Source organism: Lissotriton helveticus, chromosome 4_1 (assembly GCF_964261635.1).
Source record: "Lissotriton helveticus chromosome 4_1, aLisHel1.1, whole genome shotgun sequence".
NCBI classification, from domain to species: Eukaryota; Metazoa; Chordata; class Amphibia; order Caudata; family Salamandridae; genus Lissotriton; species Lissotriton helveticus.
The window spans coordinates 1,906,755,758-1,906,778,377 of NC_136063.1; the positions used below are offsets into that span (position 1 = coordinate 1,906,755,758).

The 22,620-nt window shown below is 43.6% G+C and overlaps 1 protein-coding gene across 1 annotated transcript in view; it reads right to left on the reverse strand.

The window, feature by feature from the left end:
- The window catches only part of HS6ST2 (heparan sulfate 6-O-sulfotransferase 2), a 925,206-nt gene that overhangs the window by 616,049 nt on the left and 286,537 nt on the right, over nucleotides 1–22,620 (reverse strand). The window lies entirely within an intron of this gene.

Sequence of the window (22,620 nt, forward strand, 5' to 3'; positions counted from 1 at the left end):
TCCTGATGATGATCACGGTACCTACAATGGGACTGAACGCCCTTGACTGTATAATTCACAGACCCTAAAGAATAGTACATATGGAATTGTCTGGACTGGCTGTGCTATTCTTGCTTTACAGATACAGGTGTTGATCACAATATATCTCTTTACGAGAGTACAGAGTACGTTTTTATGCACCCACACACTTTCACTGCGCCTCACGTTTTTTAGGTTGAGCCTTGGAGAAAGCATGCAAAGCATGCTTATTCCAGCTCGACAACTATTGTCAGCCGTCTCCTGGGAATCTGAGACAGGGGCCGGGCACGAGCGTCGACTTAACCTCGTGGGCGCGCACGGCCAGCCCCTGCCTCAGATTCACAGCAAGACAGGCTCTCGCCCGCGCGCACACACAGCCACACTCACGCATGCGCACACACATACACCCACGCAGGCACACAAACCCACATATACACACGCAGCCACACTCACGCATGCGCACACACATTCCCACGCGCACACACTCAACCCCCCGAACACGCAGGGCTTACATACACACACAAACGCACACACACACACACCCTCCCAACCCCACTCACGTGGCACACGCAGGGCTTCCCATCACTGGGGGGTCGGGCACCGTCAATGTGGGTCTGTTATACTCCTCTCGTCCTGTTCCTCCCTGTGTCCAGACTCCGTAGCCCGCTCCGTTGTTTCTCCGCCCCTTCCAGACAGTTCGTGCGTGTCACGCCTCTCCTTTCTCCCGCCCGGAAATCCGATTTGCGTGTCAGGCCTCGCTCTCGCTGTCATCTGCACTGTAGTGCATTCATCTTTCTGCTTTGTTTTCTAGGCTCGGTAAAACCATCGCTTCTCTAGTAATGCGCATCTTGCTTAAACTCGTTTAATTTATTTCGGGGACACAATATGTAGAGGTTTACGGATGTAAAGCTCTCCAAATGGGAGTCATGGCCATTCTAAGTGCAGGACATGGACCGAATGCCGCCAACATTTTCTTCAAAAAGGTCTTTGCCGCTCCACGATTAATGCCAGGCTCTTTATTGGTTTTATAGTTTGAAACCGATAGTTATGATATTTTAAATATTAAAAAGTCAATAGCTAGACTGCGCTCTGCCTTTTTGGTCTGGAACAAGCATCTTACTTTGCGGCAATCCAGCGCCATATTTTCCGGCTTCATAACCTCTCTAAAGTAATCTCTGGCTTCAATTTCCTAACAAATGGCTGAATCCTTGTCAATTAAGCAATCGTACTTCCTGCTGAAAACGTCTTGTATATTTTTTTTAATATAGCTTTTCTTTTTTCGCGTTCCATCAGCCTGATGAGCAATGAGACCAACTTCCGGGCATTTCGTTTTCCCGATCACAGAGTTTCAGCGCCCTTTCCTTTTAACAAGTGCTGTCCTGTAATTGGTGGCTGCACTGCAAGTTGTGAAAGGGCTGCAGCTGCGCGAGAGACGCCCACACTGGTGGCAGACCTCCCGTAGCTTTATTACAGTTCTCTCTCAGGGCGTTGGTCGGGTAATTCAGGAAGTGTTTTATCACGGTTAACCACATCGGCGCCATGCTCGTAGCCTCTGCGGAGGCGGGGCGTTGGGAGAGTGGGGGCACGAATGCAAGACACTCTGCTTTTATAAACATAATCCGTTCCTGTTCTGAAAGATTATGTGAGATGTGTATCCGGTCCAGGTCTGAAACGAAATTATGGGAATTTCTATCTTGTGTACCTTTTGTAACTTACCTGGCTGTTTTGTAAAGCGCTCTGACACCTTTGGGTAAAGTTCGCGCTATATAAAACTCCATAAAATAAATAAATCTCACCCATCCTATTTATTTTCCTTTTACCTACTATCCACGACCCATGCCTAGACATTGAAGAAGCAGAATCCAGAACAAACGGAGGAGCCCTCTACATAGGGTAACCAACCAGCATTGACATAGCCAATAGGTCTCGCCTTTGGGCCATAAAAAACGTTTTTACAAGGGGAATGGGGGGCTCCTGAAGAACAAAACGAGATTTTTACTGGGGTCCTGAAACTATTGCATATTGTGGAATGAAAAAAAACGAAATTATCAACAGGAAGCCCTGGTCAGCATTCCAAATCTGCATGAGTTTTTGTTACAAGCAATAATTGTAGTATGAATTAAACGGAAAACCCCTAGAAGTATATTATATACAGATAATTTAGTAAAATCCAAAACACATGGCTATTTTTTTTTCCTTTGGTTTTCTTGCAAGGTATACAACAATCATGAAGAAAAAATAATTTTTTTTCTTTGCATGACTTTAATTATTCACATTACGAGTAAATTCCAATCCATCGAGGCCTAGACTGCCTTGACGCGTATGGTGTGTTGGGATGTGTGCCTATCCGGGGATAGTAGATGACATATTGAGATGTCTGGTACTCAAGTGTTGCTAATGCACCCTCACTATCTCCATCTGGTGTTAGGGAAGACGCCGCATCCTTCTATACAACCAAACTGGGGAGACTAAACTTGGGGAAATGGGACAGGGGTAGGGGCATTGAATCCCATTAGGGCTAGTAACTCTCGGGGGTCATCCTCCATCAGGACGAGAGGGGTGTGTCGCTTGGGGCCGCAGAGGGATGGTCTCGTGCATACGATATGTATGGGGTTTGGGGTTCATCTGGGCCTAGCAATGTCTGGGTGTCACCTCGGGTGTCCGTTGGAGTGTCTTGCGCATGCGTGAAGTCCTGAAAGAGCATCAACCACTCCATGGAAATGGGATTTTGCCACATGCAGTGTTCTTCCTCCCGGCGGATGGCGTCCTACTCTACCGCACCCCATTTTTTGACCGCCCCCCACCATGCCTCTATAGGGGGACTGTTAGTTGATCGCCAGTGTTGTGTGAGGGTACACTGAGCAAGGAGTATGACTAGGATCGCAAATTGAGTCTCCACCTTTCTCTGTTTGTGTCGCTTAAAAATCCCTAAGGTGCAGGCCTCCCACAAGTTAAGTCCTGTCTAGCCTGTGACCGTCAGCAGTGTGGCACGTACTCTTGCCCAAAAGGCATGCAGCGTGGGGCAAGTCCCTAGCATATGGATGAATGAGGCGTCGGGTGTGTGGCAGCGAGGACAGTCAAACTGCGACGCAGGGAAAAAACGCTTAAGCCGTTCCCGGCGTGAGATAAGTCCGATGTAGTATGTTAAATTGGGTATTTTTAAATCGCTGGTTGTGTGACAATTTTGTTAGTGATCCAGGACTGAGAGACAATCTTTGTTGTGTAGTGTGTGGCCAAATTCTTCCTCCCATTTGAGTCTGAGCATTGTCATCGGTTTGGTAATGAGTTCCATGACGGATTTTCCTGTTCTTGGATTTTCGCAACAATAAAACACACTGAACATAATCTTCACAAAAGTTATTTACTAAAGTTTAAGCTATTGCCATTATAAATTACAATTACTTTTATTTAAGTATTAATTACTTTAAAAAAATAAAAACCATTGTTATTTGTAATATCAATACATCTAAGTCACATAAATACAAAACATGTTGCATTACAAATGCTATAAGTTTCACATTTGCAAAACTTAAAAGTATTGGCTTTGTAAATAACAAAGCTATTAATTTCGCTATTTTCAAAACCAACACATAAATAAAAAATTTGGCATTTACAACACCAATAGCTCAAACTTTCCTAATGCGAGACCTACTGCATTGCAAATGCTTGTTTTTTTATGTTTTGTTTTTGTTTATTTATTTCTCCATTTACTTCATGAAATTACCATTGTGTACTTCTTTATTGGATACGGACTACTGTGTATTAAAATATAGTTATTACCCCAGGACCTCAGTGAACCGTGGGCCTCCCTTTTTTAATACCTATGTGTTTCTGTGTGGCACATCTAGGAACATCCAGATAGGACATTGAAATGCATGCAACAGATTCAGATATGAAAAGGAAATGTGCCACCTTTGCTATGTTATTGGAATGTATGTATCATTCGCCCTACCGTTAGTATGTCATTGTAGTGCGTTGGATTTTACGGGGTACTACGTAAATTGTCATCACAGATGGGAATAAGGGCAACTAAAGCAGGAGTTTCTTCAACAGCAGAAAGAGTCAAAGGTATTAGTATATGCAATGCATAGGAGCTAAGTGACAGATAACTAACTCCTCTGCTTGTCCACACTGACAACACATATACAATTTATAGAAGGACGGACCTAATGAGTATACATACCACACTTTTTTATTCCGTACATTCATTAGGCACAGACGTTCAGGACTTAATTAATCCCTGAACTTCCATCCATGTGTAAATACATGCAAACTGGCGGCACCCTTAACAATCATATGAAACTAATTACCACAAAATTCTAGATTTTACGTTGGTTCAATTCAGAGTATGTAATATAGCAAGATAGAAAACGTTTCCTCAACGTTTGAATAAAAAATGTCCACAATAAAAACAACAGCCTTTTGGAGCAGCTTAATTGGGTCCCTGCGGCAAGGCGCGCTCCTTCTCCTCTGGGGCTGCAGCCTCTACTGTGTGGTTTCACAGAAACATCCTGTAAACATCCGCAGACAGAAATCCTCTAGGACTCTCCTGGTGCCCAAATGTAATCAGTTTCGTCTGATGCTATTTAGGACAAAAGCACCAGATTATTTCCTTCAAATAATGAACCTTTCATCCCAATTTTATGCAACGTTTATTACATTACACCTCTTTGTAGTTAGCCAAAGCTTACAGCATTAATCATATACAAGTAAAGCACAATGCCTCAAATGACATGAAATTCACAAGGTAGGGCTCTCTGTACCGAACTATCCTCTTCTGCGTTACTAACTTAACCTTCAATACCAACCCACCATGCTTGTCAAAAGAAAGGTGGAAACAAGATACGAATTTGAGTGAGTGTGTTCAGGCGCGTGTGACTGTGGCAGGAATGATACTGACAAGAAATGGTAACTGTGCAATTGTTCCTTTTCGGGAGATATCCCTATTTTGTGAAAGTGTCTGACACTGAGGGACATTATAAATTAACCCTTAAAGGCCAGTGGATGCTAGTGCCTCTCAGTGTTATCGGATGGGGTTACACCTTTTTGTCATCACAAAATTCGAGTTCATTTGTATACTGTTATTATAAATGTAATGTATGATAATGTAGAGTGTGTGAAGTGATATCGTGTGTGAAACCCTGTTTAACGTTAGTAAAAGGTTATGACCGTGTGGGAGAAACAAATTGGAGCAGAAACAGATTTCGGCATTAACATGTAATAGGGAGTAGTTAACAACATTTCTGATGCCTGCTACTCCTGGATGGAGTTTGAGGTTATTCTTGGCTAGTTACTGCCCTCAAATGCGGTACAGAATTTTGAATCATAATGAAAAAATTCAGTACATTTTTCAAAAATCAATCTTTAACAGCAGTTGTGCAGTATGAAAGCATATAGTGAGAAGATCAGACTGTAAAGTGCCTCCTTATTCTGGTTACTGATGACTCCGTGAGATGGAAAAGCAACATAAGATGTTTATTACAATGCCCTCAGGTTAAGAGCACATGCTGCGATTCATAGGTGTTGAGGTTGTAGGTGGTACTTTAGAGAGCAAGGTACTTGTTATCCCTTGTAACCAACATTTGCACAGAGGTTATGGTGGACATACTATCAAGTTGTAAGGTCGCCTGAGCTCAGGCCACATCAATAAGGCTGTGTAGGAGGCCTCTGGTCAGACCAGGACCTTTCACATGGATACTCCTGGTCTATCCTGCTCAACCTTCTAAGCACTTCCAGGCACCTAGGGGGCATATTTACAATAACTGGCGCATCCCTGCAAATCAGCAGGGATGCGCCAGTTATTGTACGCCACAGCTCCGCCATCATGGATGCGCCGCATTTACAATGCGGCGCACCATGGTGCAATAACGGCACAGATGTGTGACACATTTGTGTCATAAAAGTGACGCATTGCTGGAGTTGCGTCACAAGCGCAACGCAGCTCCAGCAATGCTCTGGGGGCCCTATCTAGTTAATGCTGCGTCAATCCTTACGCCTGCTTCAGGCAGGCGCAGGGTTTTGACGCAGCATGGGCCTAAAAGTGACTGAGTGAAATCTTGTAGATTTCACTCAGCCACTCTTAGGAGGCGTTCCTGCGCCGGAACGCCCCTCCCTGTAAGCAATCACTCAGCAAACTGAGACTTATTAGAAAAGCATTATTAAAGTAAACCTACAACAATTGTAATAATCTGTGAAAATAACCCTTTGTAAATTGACAGGGTAAACTTACTTTCCATTTAATTTAAGATATTGTCATTTTGAATCATTTAAGAGATCGACTAACCCTTCCTTGCTTGTATAGAGGCAAGCGATTTTACATTAGGTAAAAACGTTTATATGGTCTTTTAGTTGTGGTGTTAGTGTAATTCTAACAGTGTGAATGCTACTCTACGGTTTGTGTTTTTATAATGCTTGCTCACTCAGTGAGGAGGCTGCTTCGCATCACTAATTAAGACATAACATCATCATAAACCTCTTAGATTCCTGCTTGTCAAGCTGTACTCATGTCCTGAATTTTCTATACTATGAATTTAGCCCAGAATCTGGCATTTAAAATGATGCATCATCACTAGTATTAGATCATGATGAGTTTCAAATATAAAGGATTAAAGCAACAAACAGTGCACAGCTTAAACTAAACTGTTCATGCCGTAGTTTGTGTTTTATGGTATGGCTGGTATCACTGAATGTTTATTGGTGCATCTATTATGTTTAGGTGTAGGCTTGCATACTTCTATAAACATCACTGCTTAGCAGTGACAAGTAGATGGACCAATATGAGGTTCATGCATAAAAGCGTACATCACAAATCATATTTGCATGCCTACATAATATACATTGCTTCGTTTCCACCTCAGCTGTGAATGCAAAGCAGGTCAGTTGTCAGTGCTTTCACAGACAGATTATATCACTATTTGGATCTAGCACCTTTTTGACTCTTTGCGGGAATAAAATGAGCTTAGATTCTAAGAAATGAATGCCTCTAAGAGAAAGATCAAAATCCTGGGCAAACCTGACCCTACTTGACTAACTTTACCTAGTACATTCAAGGAAGCAAAACTGAAAGAGGTACTAAGAAAGTGTATGTTGTGCCACATTTTTAATTGTGCTATATCCTGAGTCATCCACTTGAGTCTCTTGAACGTCGATGTACGATAGTCCGTCTAGGCTTATGATATTCTCATGTTATTTATGGAGGGTGCTCGGTCACCCTTAGTACTCAAAGAATTTTGAGCTAATAATGACCTTACCTTATTGTACAGTGTACATTTATGGTTTGTGCATTTGTAAAGCACACTATTACCCGCGAGGGTATCCAGGAGATGAAACTTTATGTAAATGGTAAACTATTTCAAAAGGTTGTGACAACTTTTAAGAAGTGTATTTGACTTGCGTACTTCAACCTCTCAATGTCTATTAAGGCTCAAGTGGGGTTTGTTAGCCTTTTACATCATAGTGGGCACAAAACATCTCAAATGGTCACATGTCCCGTGCAGACCCATTGCAATTTCCCCCATGTTAGCATTAGAACACTGCAGTTCTTACATTGCTTTGCACACATTACTATACAAACGTATTTTGCTTTGTGCCACTCTGTACTTTCACATAGCATTTACTATTATTTTGTGTTATGTATTTTCGTGGGATTTAGTCTGAGCACCATTGACAAGGTCAAACAATAATGCCCCATGTTATTCTGCTTTGGTAAGGCTCTTGCAAATGGACAAAACACACATGCAGCTGTTGTTTGGAAACACATACCCTTTGTCATATAGGTATGAACAGACAGGCAAATACACAGATGAGATCACAACTATACCTGAGATGTAGGACCTTCATCTGTGCATACTAAGGCATGGGGTCTGCTGCAAACACCCAGAGATCTTTTGATATATAATCACTTTGCTTCTGTAGAGGGGGTGGGGGCTAGGTTACCCTGTCTTATACAGTGACAGTTCCTTTTACGATTTATGGATTACTCACTATGGTGATAGTATTTTAAACTTTTCTCTTTTCTCTGTCAGAACGTATTGTGGGTGAGTGTAAGAGCAAAAGGGTGTCTTGGTACCGTGATTCCTGAGAGGGTCGAGAGTGTTGTTTTCTAGGGTGCCTAATCATGTGCTCCTCTGTGGTTGAGTAGGAGGGCAAGTGAGACACTATACCTAGTTGGTCCCATGGTCATGGGTACTAAGGTGGTAGGTTAACTCTGTCCCTGCCTACTAAGGTTCTATGTTCCCAAGCAGAGTTCTGATTTAGCAGAATCACTGCAACAAAATGTCTTTGGGGACTAGGACAGGATTCCGAAAACATCTTTGGATCAGCTGTTTTGGTTGGACAGACAAATTAATAAAAAATATATATCCATGCTACTACACCTTTAATAGTAGAAAAATGTGAGCTAAAGGAATTATGGGACACTACAATTATGTGTAGGCTGATCATTTAGATGATCTGGTTCATGTTAATGAAATCCATTTGTTTCCTTTGCTCCACACAACGATTTTACCATGGCGCTAAGACACAAGATAAGGCTACTGTTTATATACAAAAATGATTTAATCAGTTAAATCTGGCAGATATCCTTGGAAGCTCACACAGACACCGATCAATAACACATTGTTGTTCATGCTCCATTGAAAAGAACCATATTGCACACTTACGTAAAATTTGTCCATGACTACTGCCCGTTATGAAAAATGGCTATTTCCGCTTTAGAAACAATATCAAATAAAAACTTTAAGAGACACAGTATTTGTGGATATGTATCACATTTCTTTGTAGGCAGAACTTTTTAGACTCAATGAAGCTAAATGATAATTCTGTCCTTTTCTTCTTGCCTTTGACCATTTCTTGATTAAATTGTTTCTTGAGAAAAGGGACTAACTCCACTTTATAAACAACATTACGTTTGAATACAAGAGAGTAAGTAGTGCAGTGATCCTACAATGGTTACCTGTATGCCATTTGTTAGATTGAATTAAAAGCTGTTGGGGAGACTGTTTTGAAATTAAACATACTCTACTGATGGTTATGCTTACTTTAATCATTTAATTGAGTATTATAATGGTCTCAGTTGATTTTTCAGTCTTTGTGATAATGTGTTTATTCTTTGGGAATGCAATACAAGACTGTATTTTTATTTTGGGTGTCAAGCCAATGGGTTGGAAATGTCATGTCATACTATTCTATTATTTTGCATTTCAAAAGAATTGTAATGTATCTTCAGTATTATATTATTTTGATATATTAAGTCATGCTGGGTGTGCATGTATAGTATGTAGCTTAAAAAGGAATGCAAATAAATCTAACTCAAATGAACAGAAATTATCCAACATCAAAACTGTTCTTTGTGTGTTTTTCACAGATTCTAGTGGTGGAGTTTTCCTCTCATCCCAACACACTCCTGAGAAGTAGTACAACTCTAACAAAATAGCTCAGTGTAGCCAGTGTTTTGGTTTAACCTAGTCGATGATTTTAAAATTATATCTGTGGCTAATGTGTTCATAATCCTTTCAATTGGATCAAACACAATTTTCAAATAGCACCTTAGCCTATAAGCATAAGACTGCATTATAAATATATTAGGAAAAAAACAGCAAAAAAAGGTTTGCCTACAGCTCTTCTGCACTGGGAAAATGGACTAATTTCAGATTTATGTACACATTTCCTCAGGGAAATTCTAAGGGAATACTTTCAAGACATTTGACATAATATCTTGAAGAGGAATACTTTATATTAACTGGAATTATGTCTGTCCCCCTTTAAACAAAATTTGCAATAATTGTACCACTGTTCATACTTGGGTACAACAAGTTTGGCAATCACAAAGGGCAAAGAATGACAGCCTGCCAGACTGGAACACACTTAATTGCTTCTACAACTAAGCCAGGACAGGGAGTCACAGTGTGAATATAACTAAGTCACTTCTCCAGAGAATAACCTCGGAAATAAGTGTCACAACAGAAGCAACTGCAGCAGCAAGAGATTGGCATTTGGGCCCCTGGGATATAATTCTCCAAAGCAATAATCAGCACAACATGCAGCAGAAACCCTACTTTGATTGACATTTGTAGGAAAGTGCCCTTTTGGTGTGGGCACCTCTCCCCCCTACTTTTGGACCAAATGATGATGGTTACGACTCTGAAGCCTTCAGCCCAGAAGTCAGTGCCATTGCTCACTCCCAAAGCTGTTAGGATGGACTTGGCATTCCCAGATTTTCAAAGATTTTACCCCCTTATAAGTCCCCGGCATATGGTACTAAGGGTACCCAGGTCCTAGGTGGTAAAGAGGTGCTCTGGGCTGCACCACCCACAAACCATTATCACCCACCACAGTTACTGATGTCACCCTTTTTTCATTCCTATGTGCCTTACCCTTCCTCCCTACAGGCTTTGCCCCCTGCCCTACCTTCTCCCAACACCAATGCCGACAACCAGAGCCTCTCCCTACCTTGACCTCATATTGCGGCCTTAGCACAGCCATGCCGCCGCCGGGGATTGTGGATCCCCTGCGGTTGCAGTGATCCCCAGACAGTCTGAGAGCCAGACTCGTAACGCAGCTGTCAGACCATCGGTGGTCCCATGGACTGCTGAATTCTTAATCAGGCCCTAACTGTTCTTTCAGAGTGATATAAGGAATCACATATCCCTTTATTTAAACCAGGTGTAGGAGGGTTATCCCTCTCCACAGGTAAAAAATACTATTTTGTTGCAGAACAAACAAGAAGAAAGTTCCATGTGCATAGTCCCTAATGCAATGTTATCAGACTGGTTAACATGCACACTTGAGCATTTTGGCACAAATTTCGACTTGATATTTAATGGAAGTGGTTTCCCGTGCCTGTGGGAAAACAAACTACCTTCAAGGCATAAGACTCAATCACATTTTTTACAATAACGACCAACTGATGTTAGGAGTCATTATTTTTATTTAGCAGAACTCTGCCCTATAGTGAACAAGAGTGATGTGTTCAGCAGTTCTACATTGGATTGAATCCATCATTGTATGTTTGCTAAACAATATTTTCAATTTCCTATGTCAATAGAGCAACTCTTATAGTTTTAGGTTACCTTTACATATGAAAACGTTAGCTTTAGTCGGGAGAATATATACAACAAATTAGTCAAATGATAATAATATTTCTAAACACGGGTGAGTAGTAGAAAAATACATTTTATATTGGAAAATCAAGGGATATGTCAAGCTCACAATGTAACAGGAAGTTCTTTGTTGACACAGTTATTCTTTAGACTTCTCAGTGACAATTGTATACACTTTTTTCTGAAATAAAGATCAGGCAAATTCAGAGAATATAACAAACAAGTATTGCCTATACAAATATACTACAGAAAATAAGTGTAATTGTCGACGTTTCGGTCAATGGGCTGTCGCCTATTCGACCATCTTCAGGACTGTAGAAAAGGCTATTGTAGCCCCTTGAGGGATCGCTTCGAGAGTAGTATGGCAATCAACCAATGAATGTTTGAAACTTGCTTTCTTATCTATGGCAATCAGTCCAAGTCTGAATTGTTGTGTAGCAATGTATCTTTACACACGCAGACTAAGAGGAACTTGTGTATTTTGCTAAGATGGCAGCACTGTGCTAACCTATGTTATCAAGATCCCAATCTCTTTTACCAATTGTAAGGGTGTTTGATTGGTTCGGGCAACAAGACTACGCTGCCCCATAAATTTGGTATAGAGAGCAACACAACAATTCAGACAGGTGTTGATGATGTAAATATTCATAATATTTACATCTATGTGCAATATGGAAATAAATGATGTAATGCTGGACGTGGGAGGCCAGCTAGTTTATCTCTCCTTGTGGGTTTAGCACCACTCCTTATTCCATGTTTTAGGTCAGTCCTCCTAGACAGCTTTAGCTATCTTGCTACACTATTGTTTTTCAAAACTACTGATACATAACATACATCGAGAGGCTTTCAGTCAGCAGCCATCATCCATTGGTTGGTTAAACTATCATTCATTTTTTGTTACCACCTACTACAGCATACGTCATGGGACAATGGGTCAGCCAACTTTAGGCATCGGCTCTCTTCACTATGAGTGACTGCACAAAGTTCACATCTGCCAAAACAATACATACCGAATATTTATTTTTTCTCCACTTTGGCAGCCCACTTAGATGGGGATATATTTTCCATTAGATCTTTAGATGCTTGTATAAAGTGTTTAAGTGACATTGTAAATTGCTTGCCATGCGAGTGCTTGGTGTGGATGAAGTTTATTTTCATCTGTCAGAAACAAAAATGCTAAAAAAAAAAAAAAAAGCATGGAGCAGCTTGAATGCTTGCGTTGTAAATAACATCACTAGTAAAACAGCCACATACTAAATTATTTTTAAGTTCAAGCCTTTTATGGCAAATATATGGCAGCCATCTTTTGGTGGCAGCATATGTTCTTACCTTTTGATTTCGGTAGCACATATTTTCTATGAATTTATTTTTAAATAAATCAAACACCACACCGGATTACCTAGGCCAGATCTATTGGCTTTGCCAAAGCTCATTTCCTTTGTTTCTCAGTACAATGTGTATCCAGCGATGGCGCTCATAATACTAGCACATTGCCCTGACGCCTTACATAGCTTCAATAGACATTCAGTTAATTTGTATGAGACACACTCTATACACTGAATTGCCTAGTAAATCTCTGGTTGAAATTATCCTGCAACCACTACCATTTTTTTTACTCAGCCACTGGTATAAGAAATACCCCCCTCTTCCTTGAATTCCAGCTTTGCCCTAAGTAGAGGCTTGAAAACCAAACCTAACTCTCCAAGTGCTGGAGAAACTCCCCCCCGACCCCCCTCTCCCCCATTCACATCTGCTCACCGCAAGCCAAATCGGCGACTTGCATTAGTTCTATGCACAGCGTACTCACACTCCAAGGTAGAGCGCTCTTCAAACAATTCATATACTATAAGGCTGTACCTGGTTGCATCCTCCTATGACAGCATTCTCACAGTTGTGTTATTCCTTACCGCGTAGCCTTTTTCACTTCAGAGTTCTTGCTTTTTATCTAAACTGCTGGTCTGCCTGGTTAGAATCGTGAGTCAATTTACAGTGAAGTGTGGGTAATGTAAGTGGCTTAGTAAAGCCATTTGTTCATAACCTGCAGATAAAAAGACGTAAAGATGGGAAGGCCAATTACAACTCTTATCACTGTCTCTATGAAAATGAACCTTCCTCTGTCCTCGGCCTCTGATCCAGCCACCCCCACTTTCATCCCCCTCCGTCGCCCCGAGAGTAAAGAGTGAGCTGTTGTCTCAATTACTTCCTGGCTTCAGTCTGTTGCACGTGCCCACTCAGGGCGGGTGGTGCAGATATGACAGCACTGGAAAGAATTGTTCAGGCATGAAATTGATTTAAAATGATGAAGTGAATATCTGTTTTCCCTCAATATCAAATCGTCTCTGAAAGTACTGACAGCAGGCCTATAAAATGCCTTCTGAAATCGGATCTGTGGCATTGTTTTTTTTCATACCTTTTGCCTCAGCTTTTTGCAGTTGGCTGTGCACCTGCGGGACTTGCTGAGATAACCTGGGGAGGTTCGGTTAGGTGGAAAATAAATCTTGCAGCAGCGATGACATGGTGTGTAGATAACTTTCTTGGGTTTCATAAAAACTGTAGTGTTAAAAATGATGTCTTCCTGCGAAGAAAATGGTGTTTTTTCCAGAGATACTTAGCAGGCCCATTTCTCCTGAAGAAAATCATCGCCAGTAAAGAAGAAAAATAAAAAGCCTAGCACACAACTGCAGCAATTTGAGACATATTTGAACTGGGCTTGGGCAAAAAACACTCGAGCTAAAAACAAAAAACATTCTCAATGTTCTCCTGTTACATAAAAGAGGCACAGAATTGCTAATGCTAACGCAATAGTGGACATCTCTGACAGAAAGTAGAGCATCCTCACTGTGTGTGGACATGGAGTGGACAGCACGTTGGATTCATGTGTCGCCAAACAAATGCGTGATAGCTAGCCTCGCTTTCAGTTCGAACGTATTCTTCTGGAAAGTCAATGAACATTTGCTTCCCCAAGCTTCAAGCAGGGAAAATATAACTTTGCAAAAGTTACTTTCTAGTAGGTCTGTCAATCTTAGGGTGGTCTTTCCCACAGTTGTTGCCTTCACCCTCATTTATTATTGCATTTGTTTTTGTTGGCCTTAGGACTTCAATACTATTACTCAGTTGTGAAGTGGTAACTTTGGCTTACACCTGATGTGCATATTTAATTTACTCATATGTGCCTCGTAAAGTGGTATTCCATATACACAGGGCCTGTAAATTAAATGCTACTAATGAGTCTGATTAATGACTAATGAGTCTGCAGCACCTATTTTACAACCCACTTAAGTAGCCCCTTAAAACATGTCCCAGATTTGCCATTGCAGCCTGAATAGAATTTTAAACTGCCAAATTGGTTCCTTGCCAAGCCTTGCCAAGCCTTAAACTTCATTTTGATTGCATATAAGTCATCCCTAAAGTAGCCCATAAGTTGCCTCTAGGAAAGGGTTCATTGCAATTAAAGGTTAGACATGTACATTTAAGCATTATATGTCCAGTGAGTGAAAAAAAAATAAGGGGGCAAGTGTTCCACCGGGGCATCCAGGGACTGCGCGTCCTCACACACCCCTACCGCAGTCTGTTCACGTTCGGGGAACAAGGGAAGATGGGAAAGGAAGTCAGCGTTTCCATTGTCCGTACCTTTCCGATGGATTACCTCAAAAGAGGAAGGTTGGAGGGAAAGGAACCATCGTAGTATTCTTGGATTGTTCCCCTTGTTGCGGCTCATCCAAAGTAATGGGGCGTGGTCCGTATAAAGGAGGAAGTGGGCCACCTCCAAATAGTACCTTAGTTTGTCCACCACCCACTTAATGGCCAGGCACTCCTTCTCAATTATGGGATACCTTTGCTCACGGGGGAAAAGCTTACGGCTAATAAAATGGATGGGATGTTCTATGCCTTCAGGTGAGGTTTGAGACAACACTGCCCCTAACCCATGTTCGGATGCATCTGTGTGTAACAAAAAGGGTTTTGAAAAATCGGGAGAGCGCAGAACAGGGGCAGTCGTTATAGCAATTTTTAGGTTCATAAAGGCTTTCTTTGCATTTGGACTGGGTTGTTGGAGATCCTTGGTCTTTACATTCTTCTGTAGTAAGTCAGTAAACGGTGCAGCTAGTTCCAAATACTGGGGTATGAATCTTCTATAATAACCAAGAAGCCCTAAGAACGCCCAGACTTCTTTTTTGGTGGATGGAATAGGGGCTTCTACTATAGCTTTTACTTTTTCGGATTGGGGTTCAATAACCCCATTGCCCAAAAGGTACCCCAAGTATTTCACTTTTCTAAATCCTGCCCTGGATTTTTTTGCATTAACATGTAACCCTGCGGCTTGCAGGGAAGTTAGAACCTGGGTACAGTGTTGAAGATGAGTTTCCCGATCAGGGCTAAATATGACTATGTCATCAAGGTATGCTGAGGAATAGTCCTGATGTTGTTGCAATACCTTTTTCATGAGTCGCTGGAACGTGGCTGGTGCCCCATGCAACCCAAAGGGTAAGACAGGGAATTCATACAAGCCCGGGGGTGTAGCAAACGTGGTCTTCTCCTGGTCTTCTGGTTTGAGGGGTACCTGCCAATAGCCCTTTGCCAAATCAAGGGTAGTGATGAATTCTGCCTCCCCTAGCTTTTCTATTAGCTCATCGACCATGGGGATGGGATAAGAGTCGCACTTAGAGATGGAGTTAACGGCGCGGTAGTCAATACAAAAGCAGACTGACCCATCCGATTTTGGCACGAGTACTATAGGGGAGGACCAGTAGCTCTTGGATGGTTTTTTAACGCCAAGGTCTAGCATGCTTTTCACCTCTTGCTCTATTGCTTGTCTTGTAGCTGCTCGTATACGGTAGGGTTTTTGTTTCACTATTTTCCCTGCTCGGGTTTCGATGGAATGTTCTGTCAGTGTGGTCCTCCCTGGTGTGTTCGAAAAAAAATGAGCAAAGGGAATCAGAGTATCGTATCGGGTACTACCCTGGTCTTTGGTTAAGTCTGGGTTGATGACTAGTTGTTCGTGGGTGGTCTCGTTCTGGGACAGTCCTTCCATGTTATGTACGTCTTGGGCAGGAGGACCTAGCCATTTTTTAAGGAGGTTTATATGGTAGAGTTGAGTCTTCCCTGGGCTGATCTGAATTCTATAGGAGGTTAAACCAACCTTTTCTGTGATTTTGTATGGCCCCTGCCACCTTGCCCTTGGTTTTGCTATGGCAGAAGGTAAAAGAACTAACGCCCAATCTCCTACTTGGAGATGGCGCCATTTCTTCCCCTTGTTGTATACTAGTTGTTGCTTTACTTGGGCTCTCTCTCTAAATTGGAATCAGCAAACTCCCTCAGCTTGTGTAATCTGGAGCGAAGGCCCTGTGTATAATCAAGAAAAGATTGTGTTTCTTCCTCTTTTTCCTGCTCCCATACCTCCTTGATGATTTCTAGAAGACTCCGTAGGTTCTCTTCCATATAGGAGTTGGAATGGGGAGCATCCAAGCTGGTTTGAACCTGGCTCCTTACTACGTACAAGGCTAACGGAAGGAACATGTCCCATTCTTTACCTTCAACAGTTAGGAGTTTTTTTAATGTCAATTTTAAGGTGGCGTTGTAACGCTCACAGAGACCATCTGTCTGGGGATGGTAGACAGACGTTTTAATGTGTGAGATATCCAGGGACTTGCAGATTTGCGCCATTAACTTAGAAACAAAGGGAATTACCTGATCAGTCAGTATCTCACGAGGGAAACCAACCCGAGAAAACAGTTCAAGCAGTTTCTCAGAGATGTTCCGGGTTGTGGGGGTCCGTAAAGGGAAGGCTTCCGGATACCTTGTGGCATAATCAACCACGACCAAGGCATAGATATGAACCTTCTTGGTGTGTGGAAGAGGTCCGATGAGGTTCATGCCGCCCCTTTCTAACGGATTACCCACAACTGGGAGAGGCTGTAAAGGAACTGCTGGAGGCTTATAAGGATTTTTTCTTTGGCACACCTCGCATTCCTGACAAAATCGGGTGACCTGCGAAAAGATTCCAGGCCAGTAAAAATGTTGTAGCAGCATCTGGCTGGTCTTTTGGGCCCCCCTATGTCCGGCTAACAAATGCGAGTGAGCAAAGAAAAGAACCTGCTCTCTGAATGCTTGTGGTACGAACAATTGAGCAGTATCCCCTTGCTTCCCAATGCGATATAGTAGTTTGTTTTTTATTTGGAAGGAAGGATAAGTAAGGGGTGTTGTCTCAGGTGTTTGTTGGGCTTGATCCCAGGCTGGCTGGAGAGTCTGATAATTTTTCTGCGCATACCTAAAGCTTTTGTCAATTAACCAAGGAGCTTGGGTTATGAGAGCCTGTTGTGTAGATGATGAGGAGCTAGCCCCCTGAAGCCTATCTTTTAGCATGAATAGAAAGGAGGGATTATCCTGTCCTATGATCATCTGTTCGGGCTGCAGCTTTTAACTTGAAGTACAGGGTCTTAGGATTGTCTGATGCAGTGCCCCACTCTTTTCTAAACTTCACCCTATATGCCTCTGCATCCATACCCATGTGGTCTAAGATAAGTTCTTTTATCTGTGGGTAGGGAGTGTTACCATTAGGGTTGGCCACCTGATAAGCGGCTTGAGCTTCTCCGGTGAGGAGGGGGGGTAGAAAAAAAGGTCACTTGGCTTTGGGCTCCCAGAGGCCCTTGCTGCCTTTTCAAAATGAAGGAGAAATGCGTCAGGATATTCTCCTGTAACATACTTTTGAAGGTAGACGTTAGGGCCGGTTCCTGCACATATTTGTAGCGGAGTCGTTAGTTCCCGACGATCATCCGCTACCTTTAACATTTGGGCAGCATGATTTGCTACACTGTCCTTCAGAATTTCCCGGTCTGCTTGAGCGGAGGTCATCTGTTTTTCTACCGCCCATTCCAGCTTCTCCTGCCCTCTTATCAACTGCTGGATTAAGTTTACCATTTGTGAGGCGAACGAGATCCCACTTCTGACACCACGTGTAGCGTGGTGGAGAAGCAGACCAGGACAATTGAGTGCTTTAAAGGGATTGTGGTTTATTAACAAGTTGCTCAGGGCAAGGGGTTATGGGAGTTGTAGTCCGGTCCCGTTTTTCCACTCTATCCTGTGTGGGTGGATTCAGGAGGGCTGCTGTATTCCCGGTTCTGTGGATGACTTGGTGTTCAGTCACCTCGTTGCTGGACAGGACCGTGAGGAGAAGAAAAAATTAAAGGAAGTGGTAAGGAAGGGGTTTCTCCTTCTATCGAGTCTCACGGGTAGCAAAGGGGTTGTAAGGATGCTCAACACCACTACTGTCACCAGTGCTTCATGCACTTTAAGCTGGCCCACGTATGCGTCTAGTTGCGGAAGTAGGGGTTCTCTCTCTTTACAACCCCACTCTTGGGTTTGTTAATAGCGCGCCCCACCGCCAATCCAAGGAGTCCCCGTACCTTGTTCAGCCACGACCCTCCAGGGTCGTGGCGGGAGTCTTCGCGTTGCCAGGTAGGGTCCGGCTGCCCGTCTGTTCCTCCGTCCGTTGCCTCCCGGTTGAGTCTCTCTTCCTCGCCTGACGTTTTCCTCCGGTCCTCTCGGGAAGTTCCTGCGTCGTTCCAATGCAGCACAGCAAAGGTCTTCACCAGCGTCTCCTCCTCCCTTGCTGCATGAGCCGGTCCAAATGAACGACTTCCTGTTCCTGTTTCCTCCGTCTTTAAGCGCTGGAAGTCACGTGGTTCCGTCACATGATCTAGGAAACCCAGGGACTCAAAGGGTCAGTAGTTTTCGGGAAAGGTCTGCAAACATAGAAGGGAAGACGGAGAAAAATAAGGGGGAAAGTGTTCCACCGGGGCATCCAGGGACTGCTCGTCCTCACATTCACCTAGATCCCACCAGTCTCACTTTTGGAGAATACGACAACACTACCTCTTAACTACAACTGGTTGAAGAGTTCTCCCCTTTTAGGAACAGCTACCATCCATTGTGTTTGACATTCATTCTTGGGAGCACTGGTGCTGGACTTTTTTTCTCTCTTTAATTGCTCCCTGTCTCCCCTCTCTACATTGTGTTACACAATGGGAAAGGCCAGGGCAACCGGGCCATACCTTGGTCCCCTGGCGCAGGCGCCAACCCCCGATATTCTCCGGGGCCATGTAATGGAGTACCGTGAGAGGCTAGGGACAATCGCTGTAGCGGGAGTCCGAACTGCTTCTCTACACCTCAACGGCAAACCCAACCCCGGTGTTAAGCCAAAGGCTTCCTAATTCAGTATTTGCCTGCACTTAAATTTCTGATGCCAAGGTTGTCCACCTGTTTTGTGACCAAAAATGACTCCTTCTTCGCCCCACAAGAAGAGACTATCTAACGGGATGGGAGGGTGGGAAAAAAAGCAGCTTCACTGCCGCGTTCCCCAGCAGCAGCGACAAGGTCCAGGGCGCAGGCACAGCAACAAGGTCATCGGGAGCAGCCAGGCGAGGAAACAAACAGGTAACTGTGTGGGGATGCACTCCCCCTTTTATCCTAAACTGGCTGCCCCCCGACCACCCAGGTGCCCCCCTCAGACCGCCACTGGCCTATGAGCCAATCACCTATCCTGGGCATCCCACCCGCGAAAATTCAAAACTGCGGCTCCAGCGTTGGCGCTGCCCGGTACGGGTCTGAACCGGCCCGCACCAGACTTGGGGGCCCGCCATCGGTTGCCGTTGCCCCCTGGGCCAGTTACACCAATACTGAGACGGGGGATCCCATCATCCGCATCGTTTTTGCAGACATTCACATACAGTGTGATCAATGCACTGCGTATGTGCATGTCTGCACATACACAGTGCGGTGTCTTTGTAAGCTCACTTCTTATGCACTGATGCACATTACTCGTGTACAAGCGCAAGTTGAAATGTAGTTTTGGTGATGTAACCTATATTTATTTTATTGATTTTTCTAGGGTTGGGAGCCACTTTTTAGCGCTAGAGGTTTTAACCATTTTGATTTCCAATTTACTGGAGGTGAAGTAGTTTTGATAACTAGCAGAATCAGGGAGTTCTTCAGCTGTGGGTTTTTATGCCGCTGTAGGCTGGGCAGGGGGATCGAGAACACTAGCAGTGGTAACAAACTCTGGCTCAACAGACACTAGACCCGTATATCTTTTTAAACTAGGTTTTATTTTCAACGTGCGTCTTGTGCGGAATGTCAGTCTTTCCCTTGCAAACTCTATTTTATCCGTGGTGGTGGTCTTCGGGGTTCGCAGGGTAGTTGATAGTGAAAGCCCCACAGTTCAGAGTTAGACGTCGGGGATGTCGTCTTGGACAGCCGGTTGTCGTCACTCCCGTGGGGTTCCAGACTGTGGCGTTGCTCTCCCGTTATATCCACATGTAAGAAAGGAAATGGACAGAGGGACGCCGTTAGTCTTTTTATCTGACAAGGTATTGCACCTAAGGGAACCCGTGATAGTGAAGGACACCGGTGTATAGAACAAACACGCTAGTGACTCTGTGCTGTAACGGGGGGGGGGAATTGAGTGAGGAGAGCGGGGTAGGTAACTAGGTATTTTAAGGGGACGGGAAACACAGAGGGAAGTTACATACAGGGGTTTCAACGCTATTCACACGGGGAACTCTTCCTCCCCACCCAAGCCGCCCAACGCCGCCGTACCTGGCTGAGCCACACTCCTCCCTCGGGAGCGTGGCACGGCGGAACACGGGGTCGTTGGCCTCCTGGCTCTCCTTCTTTTCGCCTTCCGTCTTCTTCTTCGTCTTCTTCCTCCGCTCGGTTCTCCTCGCTTCCTCCGTCCCTCGGTGCGGTGGTGACGTCACACGCCGCGTACAGGGCCTTCCCCGTTTTCACCCATCCAGGATCGTCGACGTCAGAGGTAGGCTGGTCCTCCTGGAAGTCCTCATACGCCCACTTAAAGGGAACTGTAGACGACTCATCGGTTGGTTCCGCGTCCCAGGCCCCCCTCGTAGATGTAGTCTGTGGAGCAGAAGGGGTACAATCAGGATTCCACCACTCGTCTTGGTAGCCCAACCCGACCCCGTTACAGCCGCCTTCGTAGGAGAACAGGGTTGTTTCTTTTCAGAGCCCTGGTCTATATTTGGAGGGAGGAGTAAACCCTTGTTACTTCTGGGGATGGGAGGAAAGCCTCTTTCTTAATGCACATATTCAACTTTATTTTAATGACGACATATTTGGTTGATTTTACAAGATCAGGCGTAGCCAATCCCAAAGTTGGACATTTAGGACTCGGATTGCTCGTCCTCTATGTAATTTCTAGCAACATTTCAGCAAAACAATCAAGTCTGCTTTCCTGATCTACAGTTGCAACTGGTGGTAAACATAGGAGTTAACTTGTGTGGCTGATTTAGGAGACGTTTCATTTTCTGGACCCCTGGAAACCATTACCTTTATTTCAGAGCTAGGGACGCTTTTAGGGCCAGGGATGCTATCTGACCGCTTCAGATTGAGGTAGAGTCTGGCTTCTTGCTTGCGCGGTCCGTATTTTTAGGACATAAGTATAGCCCGCAGTAAACCCTTGGTAGACTCTGATGAGTCAGTTTTGTGTTCCAGCTGAAGGAGAGGGAAAATTCTCTTAAGTAGCATCAGTTGCACATTGAAGTTTATTGGTTAGAGAGAAGATAACCTTGTTAAACCAAACCCAGTTATTTTTTACTGATTGTATTTGTGATGGAACATCTTCTAGATAATATGGCTAGGAAGCTACATGGTGGCGTTTTACTGACTGTCAGGGTTTCAGTTTTGTTACTTCAGATAAACAGTACTCTTCTTCATCCAATGGTGGATGTGTCTCAGGCAAGTTGTCACCGTAGAAATTGACTAATCAGTGCAGTTGTACACAGCTGTCGTATTACAAATAAACTATCCGATTTAGTTAGCACTTATGAGTATCAGTGTCTGTTGTAAAAGCAACAACTCCCAAAATGGGTTTTCACCCCACTGTCACATCATCACGCCCACACATGGTGCTGCGAAGTTCAGTGAGATGTTGTGGTACCAAGAAAGACAGCCTAAAACCTAAGGAATCCCTAAATAAATTACTGGGAGTGAAAAATCACTTTAAAGGTAGTGCAGCATTTATTAACATTTTTCAGAGCTAGGGGATTCAGCAGGGAAAATATCATGAACATCATGTTATGTCACAACTGCGCTGCAGGCAAGCATGCTGAAACTATATAAATAATCCACACCTGGTCTTTCAGGTTTCCACACTTGTCTTTTATCTGTGTCCCATTTATTCTGCCATCAAGCTATGTGCTTTCAGATCACCTCCGATGCTAGATTTTCACGCTGTGTTTATCCGTTAAATGTACTACGCTGTACAAGGAACCATTTCCCAGAGAGTACAGCAACAAGCACCAAAGTAACAGTAAAACAGCTGAGAAAAACAAATCTTGCAGGCAATTAGCAAGTAGCACAGAGTGTTTTGATGACAGAGCAACACATCGCAGTCTGATCAAACACACAAAAAAGCAGTTACCGTGCACTTACACTGACGAGCCGACAAGAAATTTCAATTTGCACATTGCATAAAACGGCTGAGCTCTGTGGG